At 44.2% G+C, this 11,497-nt stretch overlaps 1 pseudogene; it reads left to right on the top strand.

The window, feature by feature from the left end:
- The first annotated feature begins 9,215 nt into the window (after positions 1 to 9,215).
- LOC147728389 (proteasome subunit beta type-6 pseudogene) lies at positions 9,216 to 10,936 on the top strand (annotated as a pseudogene).
- Positions 10,937 to 11,497: the final 561 nt, after the last annotated feature.

Raw genomic sequence — 11,497 nt, 5'->3', positions numbered from 1 at the left:
AGCAGAAAGACCTCTGTCTTATCTCCATTTAACTTTAATGAATTAGTATTCATCCAAGTGGAGACTAGTTTGAGGCAGCTGTTCAGAGCCTCCGCAGTATGCTTCTCCTGGGTGGACAGGGAGACAACGATCTGAGTATCGTCTGCATAAGATAGATAGATATGCTTCTACAGTGTCAGTAAGGGGTCTTACATAAACATTGAAGAGTGTTGGGCTCAAAGTGAAGGCCAGAGGGAACCACATGGCAAGTGATGTGGTATAGAACAGTACTGCTGCATGTGAACTTGAAAGACACAGTCCTTAAGAAATTAACTACGCCAGCACAAGGCCAACTTCTTTAGCCCCATAACCTTCAGTCTTTGGAGAAGGATATTGTGGTTCATTGTATCGAACGCTACACTGAGGTCTAACAGAATCAATGCAGCTGTGCTACCCTTGTTAAGCTGTTGCCATTTAATTTTGTGAGAAAAGCTTTTCAATTTCCAAACTTTCCCTTTAAACACTTTTGAAAACCTTTCTAAACCTGCAGTTTTCATGTCTTTGATTGTCCCTATCCCAAGTACTTTTTCTTTGCTGTTAGGATGTCAAACAAAGCGCAGCACTCTTCGAAACTTCCAGCCTAGAACAGAAGGCCCTTTTCTTTCAGAACAGAAAGCTTACACACAGCCTTTCTGTCCGTAAATTTAACAAGCACTGGCGTTGCCAATAGGTCTCGCATTAGGAAAGTGTGAGCTATTGGTATTGTAAATGACAATTATTTTTTTTAATATGTGTTGGCATTGAAAATATATAAATTAATAGCATTGTTATTTACAAAGCCAATAGCTTACACTTTCCTAATGCGAGTCCTATTGGCTATGGGAATGCTTGTTGTTAGCCAGCAAGGACAGTGCTGTTGTGGTTCTGAGTGATGCTGTTATGGTGCTGAGTAATGTGGTGGTGTATTAGAGTGATGTGGCGGAGTCCCAGAGTGATGTGGTGGTGTCCCAGAGTAATGTGGTGGTGTCCCAGAGTGATGTGGTGGTGTCCCAGAATGATGTGGTGGTGTCCCAGAGTGATGTGGTGGTGTTCCTGAGTGGTGTGGTGGTGTCCCTGAGTGGTGTGGTGGTGTCCCTGAGTGATGTGGTGGTGTCCCTGATTGATTTTGTGGTGTACATCAGTGATGTGGTGGTCTCCCTGAGTGCTGTGTTGGTGTCCCTAAGGGCTGTGGTGGTGTCCCTGAGTGCTGTGTTGGTGTCCCTGAGGGCTGTGGTGGTGTCCCTGAGGGCTGCGGGGGTGTCCCTCAGTGCTGTGGTGGTGTCCCTGAGTGGCGTGGTGGTGTCCCTGAGTGGTGTGGTGGTGTCCCTGAGTGGTGTTGTGGTGTCCCTGAGTAGTGTGGTGGTGTCCCTGAGTGATAATGTGGTGGTGTCCCTGAGTGATGTAGTGGTGTCCCTGAGTGATGTGGTGGTGTCCCAGAGTGATGTGGTGGTGTCCCAGAGTGATGTGGTGGTGTCCCAGAGTGATGTGGTGGTGTCCGTGAGTGATGTGGTGGTGTCCCAGAGTGATGTGGTGGTGTCCCTGAGTGGTGTGGTGGTGTCCCTGAGTGGTGTGGTGGTGTCCCTGAGTGATGTGGTGGTGTCCCTGATTGATTTTGTGGTGTACATCAGTGATGTGGTGGTCTCCCTGAGTGCTGTGTTGGTGTCCCTAAGGGCTGTGGTGGTGTCCCTGAGTGCCATGTTGGTGTCCCTGAGGGCTGTGGTGGTGTCCCTGAGGGCTGCGGTGGTGTCCCTCAGTGCTGTGGTGGTGTCCCTGAGTGGTGTGGTGGTGTCCCTGAGTGGTGTGGTGGTGTCCCTGAGTGGTGTGGTGGTGTCCCTGAGTAGTGTGGTGGTGTCCCTGAGTGATGATGTGGTGGTGTCCCTGAGTGATGTAGTGGTGTCCCTGAGTGATGTGGTGGTGTCCCTGAGTGGTGTGGTGATGTCCCTGAGTGGTGTGGTGGTGTTGCTGAGTGGTGTGATGGTGTCCCTGAGTGATGTGGTGGTGTCCCTTAATATTTAACACAGAAACTGTAGTAATGGCCCGGACTACATTGCAACATTCTGCTTAACAGTATCTAAGGGGATATTTTTTAAGCGAACGAGCCTGTGGACAAATATGTCAAGTAATACAATCCTAAGGGTTTCAATCTATCCATATGAGGTGCTGTGTTACTTAAAAAAGTACACCAAATCAAGTAATGGGAATTTGGCTAACTTCAGTGGTGTGATCAGAATTTCACCCTGGCCTGATTTTATAGGAGCTGGAGTATGGCGAGAATGGAGTATGGTGAGAATGGAGTATGGTGAGAATGGAGTATGGTGAGAATGGAGTATGGCGAGAATGGAGGATGGTGAGAATGGAGTGTAGTGAGAATGGAGTATGGCGAGAATGGAGTATGGTGAGAATGGAGTATGGTGAAAATTGGCCCATGGTGTGTAATCCGGGGTGGGGAACAGCAGCAGTCTCGCAGGGGAGGTAGTTTGACTGTGGTCAGTCTTACACTGTCCCTAAAATCATCTGAATAATTTGGCTGAAGAGATAGCTTCCCTTGTATAGGCGTCCCGCAATGTATAGAAACTGTCTTAAAGCTTCCTAGAAGATTGTGCCCACTCCTAACTGAGGGATGAATTGGCCCCTCGCCAGACCACAAGGCCAAGCTCGAGCAGCGCAAAGCACGACTGGCGACGTGTTGTCACAATGCGCTAATTTCACAAACCAGGCCTTCGAGGCGCTGCTCGGGCGCGTCCCAGCAGATGACTGGGTGAAAGGGCCCGTCTGCTGCAGCTCTCTGCAGACAGGGAGACGGAGGGCCCCGGGTCTCAGACAGGCTGACTGGCTGCTGTGACTCTGCATGCTGTGCCTTTATCTGAGCGGCGCAGCCCTGCAGATGGCCGGGGGATCTCACGGGCGATGTCGGGCAGATAGATCTGGAAGCCGAAGTGGAGGCGCGGGAACACGCCCAGGTGAGACAGCGAAGAACAGGGTCTGGCACATACTCAAATAAAGAAAGGAACTAACTGATGATGAAAAGATAAATGCCTAAAGTAAAAAAGAACACACTGGAGGTAAATGGACAAGAATGGGCTGAAAAGACAAGGCACGTGGAACCTGGATAGGAGATAGAAGTCAATGAAAGTGAAAATAAATGCGAGAAAAGACAACCATTAAGAAGGGAATCAAAGAGAAAAGAATTATTGAAAAAAGAAAAAAAGGCAAGATGAAAAACACGAAAAATGGACGAGTATGCGGAAGTGCGAAAAATGATGCGAAGCATGACTGGTTATAGCGGCAGGAAGGAAAACAATGTCCTGAGCTAATGGTGGGGGCCTGAAGGAGGAGGGGGTGCGAGGGATGAGTGAGGATGGGGTAGCAGGGGAGGGAACACGGCCTGGGGGAAGCTGGCAGGGGAGGGGGAGGAGAAATGCAAGTAAGGCTGTGCGCGAGGAGAGAGAGGGGAGGTGCTGGAGCTGGGGAACAGATGGCCGTGAAAGTTTATGGCTCAAAAGCGCGTGCCTGTGGCCACGTGAACCCGAAGAAAACCGCATGGAAAAACCCGTGGTTTCACGAGTATTTTGAGCACTTGAATTCTCGCCATTTCCCAATGGAAAAGGCGAGACCTAACCCGTGGTTTCACGAGTATTTTGAGCACTTGAATTCTCGCCATTTCCCAATGGAAAAGGCGAGACCTAAAAAGTAGTAATGAAAGAGTAGGTGACCCAGACTATGCAATTATTTGCAGGCACACCCTAGCTATAATCAAGTAATATACTGGCTGACTTTTGCACATTTGACTACCTTTATCATTCTATATCACATCACGTGAAGTATTTGTCATATCAGCTATGTTGGTCACTCTACCTACTTTAAAAGTGTTCTTCTTTTTCTAACACCCTAGCAAAATGCCCAACTACACTACAGTATAAATGTTTAGTGTTTTGCTGGCTTTTTTTGATTGAGATGTGAGATTGTGATTTTGACATCTGCATCATGGTGTTCTTTTATCACATTTACGTACAATTTATTTCCAATTGCTGTTCCTATTTTTGTATTTTCCCCCTTGTAATCCCGAAAAAGCCCTCTGCTTCATGTTTACTTTCACCTGGACATCTGCTTTTGCACATCTGCCTGATTATGCATCCTTCTTAACTAGTGCAGTAACATTTTTCAGAGGTTCTTTAACATGTAGCCATAATGTATCCTGTATAGCGTGATTATTAGTATGCATAAAAATCTAATCACCGACATATTCATCATGACGAGTGCCTAAATTGCAACTTATAGCGAGATTTCTTTTAACTAAGCCTTATATAGGCATCACTAGTCTCATTGAGTTCCTCGTTGCAATGAAAAAACGTATATTTGTATAGGCACAAATTGATGGTTCGAAATGTGCATTCAAGTCAGAAAGATCATTTAATCACTTTCAAGAGCTCCCAATATTTCCCCATCTGTTTATATAAGCACAATCCCTCAGGACCCAATGAATGTGATAATGTTTTATGTTTCCTTGCTGGAGTAAGGATCAGGGGTCATGCTAAATTATTGAAACATAATTCAAAAAGTACTTTTCCAATTGTTGTCAACCCATAACAGGAACCCTAGGAATTTATAACAAGCGTTAGTAAATGCATTAGTTTCATCTATGTGACTAATAATAGGCTTTTCTTGTTGTAAGTTGTAGCTTGCTAAGTAGTTGTACAATATAAGTTACAGAAAGTCTGGTAAAGTGTTATGACTTATTTATGCAGAAAAAGGCAATATAATGTGCCTTTACTAGTGGTATTATAAAGTGGGGAGATTATGTAAATGCTGAAGGACAAAGATAACAAAACATATACCTAATAAGTAGGCTTGAAAGTGATGCAACTATACAGAGAATAAATAAGGGTGGATGAAAAACCATGCAAGTACAGTGTAAGGGCTGTTTTTGCAAATCCAAAAAAGAAAGAGACCGAAAACTAGATGAAAAGGTGTTGTTTGGTTATTGTCCATTGTTTGAGCAGTTGTACAATATAAGTCAAAGAAACACACTGAAAGTGAGATTATTGTTTTATTGAGGTGGGCAAGATTTTTTATTTATTACAGATTTCTCTTACGAAGTTTTTAAAAATTTTGCACCCACATTTGTTTTTATTATTGAGAAACAAACCTAAACTTAAACATGAACATAAACTCCGAAACAATAATGAGCATCGCTTTACTATCCAAGGAATTCCATGAATTACCCTGTCCCAAATATTTCCGCCTTCTTCGCTTGATGAACACTGATACTGATCCCCAACATGAGAGCATTCCTTAGATGGATGCGTCCTGACATACCATGCCTTATTATATATATCATCACTTAGCACTGTGGATCCAGGGTTGAGGGAGTGGGGGGGAGTTAGAGAGTTATTATATATATCATCACTTAGCACTGTGGATCCAGGGTTGAGAGATTGGGGGGAGTTAAAGAATTATTGTGTTTACTCATATCTATGCAAAGAAGATACCTTCCGGAAAAAAGAACAGCAGCAAAAAATCCCATACATTCACCTAACACGCTTGCTCACAAAGACAAGCTTAGACACAATGCGACAACAAAGCCCAGAAGCTGGAATTTTCGAATTAACTGCTCTTGAAACTATACAGCCTCCCTTCCCAGCCAGTAGAAGGAACAGGTTCCAAACACAAAATTTGAGGAATACTTTTAGAACAGGCACATGACCGTTTTTACAGTCCAAGACTCTGCAGCAGTTGTCTGGCGCTGTAATGTTACACAGAAACTGTTCCAAAGGATAAAGGAAGTTAAAATATCCCTTCATAGCACCATGGAGCGGGTCCATGTAAAGCACTGGAATAACTTTGTTCTGGTTTACGCTACATTATGCGCAAACTACAAACACATGACAGTAGAAAAACAATTGTGTTAGCGACAAACACATGACACAGAAAAAATTCTATTTTTTTAGCAGAAAAATATCCTAAGGAATGTGAAAATTAGTTAAAAGTTCCACCCTCTAAATGTGTGAAACCAAGGGAAGATAAGTATGGGTAAACAGTAACCGCTGTGCAGCCTTAACGCAAGGACTCGTGGGCCCGGTACTACTACACCTACTGCACCATTCAAATCATGACCCTAGTGTCTGCAAGATACCTGCACATATGACTGCCTGTTTAGTAATAACATTTAGTAATAATCTGTGTTTAGTGGGGACCCTAGAGGTTTTTGGTCCCGGTGCCACTGCACCTGCTGCACCATTTAAATCAAGCCACTTTTAATTGCAATTGTGACTGCCTATTTAGTAGTAAAATATAGAAATATTAGGTGTTTAGAGGAGTTCTGCCAACTTTAGGGCCCGGTGCCACTGGGCCTACTGCACCATTCAAAACATGACCCTATTGCCTGCAAGGTAACTGCACTTGTGACTGCCTGTTTAGTGTTAAATTATAACAATATTTGGTGTTTAGAGGGGTTCCTAGAGCAGTGGGCCCCGTTTTAACTGCACCTGCTGGACCATTCAAATCATGACCCTAGTTCCTCCAAGATAACTGCATTTGTGAATGCCTGTTTAATAGTAAATTATAGCAATATTTGGTGTTTGGAAAAAGTATGACAACTTTTTGATTAGGTGCCACTGCACCTGCTGCACCATTGTAATCACGACTCTAGTGCCTGCTAGATAACTGCACTTGTGACTGTATGTTTAGTAGTCAAAGTTAGCAATAATCTGGATTTAGCTGGGTCCCTAGAGCTTTTGACCACTGTGCCACTGCACCATTTCAATCATGACCCTATTGCTTGCAAGGTAACTGCACTTGTGACTGCCTGTTTAGTAGTAAAATATACAATATTTGGTGTTTAGAGGAGTTCCTATAGCTTTGGGCCCACTGTCACTGCACCTGCTGCACCATTGAAATCACGACTCTAGTGCCTGCTAGATAACTGCACTTGTGACTGTATGTTTAGTAGTCAAAGTTAGCAATAATCTGGATTTAGCTGGGTCCCTAGAGCTTTTGACCACTGTGCCACTGCACCATTTCAATCATGACCCTATTGCTTGCAAGGTAACTGCACTTGTGACTGCCTGTTTAGTAGTAAAATATACAATATTTGGTGTTTAGAGGAGTTCTGACAACTTTTGGCCCAGTGCCACTACATCTACTGCACCATTCAAGTCATGGCCCGGAAGCCCGCAAGATACCTACACTTGTGAATGCCTGTTTAGTTGTAAAATATAGCAATAATCGGTGTTTAGTGGGGGGCCTAGAGCTTTTGGTCCTAGTGCCACTGCACCTGCTGCACCATTGCAATAGTACGTGCTAGATAACTGCACTTATGACTGCCTGTTTAGTAGTAAAAGTTAGCAATAATCTGTATTTAATGGGGTCCTTAGAGCTTTTGACCACTGTACCACTAACCTGCTGCACTATTCATATCATGCCTCATTTAACTGCAAGGTAACTGCAATTGTGACTGCTTGTTTAATAGTAAAATAGAGCAATATTAGCTGTTCAGAGCAGTTCGGGCAACTTTTGGGCCTGGTGCCACTGCAGCTGCTGCTCCATTCTAATCATGACCTTAGTACCTGTAAGATAACTACATTGGTGACTGGGTGTTAAGTAGTAAAATACAGCAATATCTGGTGTTTTTGAGGAGTTATGACAACTTTTGGCCCCAGTGACACTGCACCTGCTGCACCATTTCAATCATGCCCTATTGCCTGCAAAGTAAATTGCACTTGTGACTGCCTGTTTAGTAGTAAAATATAGATATATGACAGAGGGAGAAGGAGGAATGAGAGACTAGGTTGCCCTCCAAAGTCTTAATGCATTAGTTGGAGTACAAATTACTGGGTCCCGAGACCTAGCTCAAGTTTAGGAAACTGAACTAATTGGTCAGTGTAACCTTACAAGAAAGAAAGATTTCTTTCTAGTGTCCCCTCACTCACCGGGGTTGCCCCACGGTGACATGCTTCATCATTGGGGCCATCCCAGTTCTCTACGAAAAGGGGTGTGCTACGACTCACGAACTACGCAAGAGCACTTTATTTATTTATTTTATTTATATTCTTATATAGCGCAGGATTCAACCCCTGTAGGGGTATCTCCGTGCTTGGGAATAGGTGTGTTTTTAACTTCTTCCTAAACAGCAAGAAATTTTTAGTTTGTTTTAAAGTGAGGGGAAGTGAGTTCCATAGGATAGGGCCTTTATAGGAAAGAGCTCGGCCTCCTTGCCTAGCCTTCCTGATTCTTGGAACATGGATCAATTGCTGGCTACTAGAAGTGAAAGACTATGTGTGGTGCAAGCAAGTGGTGGAGTGGGTGTAAGTGAGGTAAAAATACCGTGCTTAGTGGGCCTCAACAGATTTATTATGCTCCTAGGCAGGTATGTTAAAAGTGAGGTGAATATCACTGTAAACCAACCTATAATGAGGATTGGTTCAGTGAAACAGAAAGGTCAACATGTTTCATGCTACCCCTAGCATTTCTTCAGGACCATGCCGGGACCAGCCCTGCATTTGCCACTCCTATATCCCTAATTAGGGAGTGATAGATTAAGAAAATACACTTAATAACAAAGGCATGCGTTCGTATTAGAAATACACACGTTTGTACTGATTTCAGATGCTGTAAAGAGAAAGCACATCATTAGTAGCATTCATCCCCTCCCGGTGGGAAGGGTCACATAGTATGCCTTCATGCCGCACACATCCGGTGCTATGGTGGGTGATTTCACCATATTGGTGCGTGCAGGCTGCCATGCCAAGTGTTGGACGTTTAACTGTGCTGAGTGATTGTGAATTCACACATAAAAAACAAGACAGGACTTAATGTGACCGAAACGATAGACACGTAAAACATATAACAAATACATAGATAAAATACATAGATAAAATAAGTCTCTCGATATTTACTTTGTATTGTGCTTAATAGCACTACATGGTCTCTCAGGGGGTTCGATTTCACCTATTGGACGCCTAGTGCCTGCAAGGTAACTGCACTGGTCACTGTTTGGTGTTTACAGGAGTTCTGACAACTTTTGTCCCCAGTGTCACTAGAGCCTGCACGATACCTGCGCTTGTGACTGCCTGTTTATTTGTAAAATATAGCAATAATCAGTACAAATCACAATGAAACAGCGAGCCTATAAATCAGCCGCACCTCCCACGTAATAACCCTAATAGAGTCCAAAGGTCAATAGTTTTAAGCCACGTGGCATGCACTTGCTCCCGCTGTTTCCAGAGAGCAATCCAAAGACCAAGGCAAATCCTTCCACAAATGTGGAGTGCACCACCTACACCAGTTTCCACAGTAACTTAGTCCACCATGTCCATACAGTATATCATATGTTCTTTATTTCTCACAAGAAGTAGCATAAAAACAGCCAACTCGTTTCATCTACTACCTGTGTTAATCGTATGTCCCTATATCCTATTAGACCTTAGTGCAACTCTTTGAAATGGTATAACTTGGTTAGCTTGATAAGTAGCAGTTACCGCTTAGTAAATCAGCAATAATCAGTCTTTACTGGGGTGCCTAGAGCTTTTGCTCCGGTGCCACTGCACTTGCTGCACCACTGAAATCATGACCCGAGTGCCTGCTAGATAACTGCACTTATGACGACTTCCTGTTTAGTTCTAAAATTTAACAATAATCTGTATTTAGTGGGGTATCTAAAGCTTTGACCACAGTGCCACTGCACCTGCTGCACCATTCAAATCATGTCCCTTTTAACCTCAAGGTAACTGCAATTGTGACTGCCTCTTTAGTAGTAAAATATAGCAATATTAGCTGTTTCGAGGAGTTCTGATAACTTTTGGGCCCGGTGCCACTGCACCATTGAAATCATGACCCTACTGCCTGCAACATAACTGCATTTGTTTCTGGCTGTTTAGTAGTAACATTTAGCAATAATCTGTGTTTAGTGAGGTCCCTAGAGCTTTTGATGACGGTGCCACTGAACCTGCTGCACCATTGAAACCATGCCCCTTTTAACTGCAAGGTAACTGCAACTGTGACTGCCTGTTTTGAAGTAAAATATAGCTTAATAAGGTGTTTAGAGAAGTTCTGACAACTTTTGGCCCCGGTGCCACTGCACCTGCTGCACCATTTCAATCATGACCCTATTGCCTGCGAGGAATCTGCACATATGACTGCCCGTTAAATAGTAAAACATACCAATATTCGTGTTCATTGGTGTGCCTAGAGCTTTTAACTGAGAGGTAATTGCAATTGTGACTCAGCACAAGATGCGGCGGTAACGAAGCAGCAGCAGTGGGATCAAGTGCAGCCTCCCCTGGGAGCCGGACCGACCTCTGCCCAAACTGGATGTGGCGGGAAGTCAGTACTGAGACCACAATTATGGCTGTGGAGTTTATGGGAGTTGTCATTACAGCGTACTGTCGAACCACCACTGGGGCTTAAATTGCAAACAGAGTGACAGACAAACTGACTCTGAATCAGGATCTCATCTTCTGCTGTTGCAAATACTCAAGCCATTGCTGATGTGGTCACCAACCAGCTTGGATTCCACAGCATTGAGCTCGGCGAGCCCCCTCTGATTCACACCGCTGCCAACCTCTTCAAAGAGATGTGCTACAGGTGTCGGGAGGATCTCATGGCAGGAATTCTTGTCGCTGTATGGGACTCCAGGAAAGAAGGCCAGGTTTATAGTGTTCCCATGGGTGGAATTATGGTGCGTCAAACCCTTTTCCATTGGTGGCTCCGGCAGTTCCTACATCTATAGTTTCGTGGACTCCTCTTACAAGCCAGGAATGATAAAAGAAGAGTGCTTGACTTTTACTGCCAATACTGTTGCTTTGGCAAAGGAACGAGATGGCTCCAGTGGTGGTGTGATTTGTTGGCTGCGATTACAGAAGCGGGAGTCGAACACAAAGTCATCCTTAGCAATGAGTTGCTTTACTTCAATATTGATTGAGAGACGTTCTCCCCTAACTCTTTACATTTGTCCCATGTTCGCTGTCGTCGCGGTGCAGCTGGACCATCTGCATCCATATTTTGAGTTCTTTATTTTGTTATTTGGATGTGTTAAAATAAATACACTGTTTAGTAGTAAAATATAGCAATATTATGTGTTTAGAGGCATTCTGACAACTTTAGGGTCTGGTGCCGCTGCACCATTCAAAACATGACCCTATTGCTAGTGGTGTAACAAAGGCCCCACAGCCCCCACGGTGCTCGGGGTCCGAGGTCCAGTGGGCACCCTCAGCATACTACCCTGGTGTGACTGCTCCTGCTGAGTCCGGAGGGGGGCCCTCCATGTAGTTTGCAGGGGGAGCCCTCAAGTTTTGTTACGCTAGTGCCTATTGCCTGCAAGATATGTGCCCTTGTGAATCCCTGTTTAGTAGTAAACTATAGCAATATTGGTGTTTAGAGGGGTTCCTAGAGCTTTGGGCCCCAGTGTAACTGCACCTACTGTACCATTGAAATCATGACCCTTGTGCCTGCAAGGTAACCGCACTTGTGACTGCCTCTTTAG

The sequence above is a fragment of the Lissotriton vulgaris genome, chromosome 3_1, assembly GCF_964263255.1.
Source record: "Lissotriton vulgaris chromosome 3_1, aLisVul1.2, whole genome shotgun sequence".
Lineage (NCBI taxonomy): Eukaryota > Metazoa > Chordata > Amphibia > Caudata > Salamandridae > Lissotriton > Lissotriton vulgaris.
This window is presented reverse-complemented; position numbering and strand designations above follow the sequence as displayed.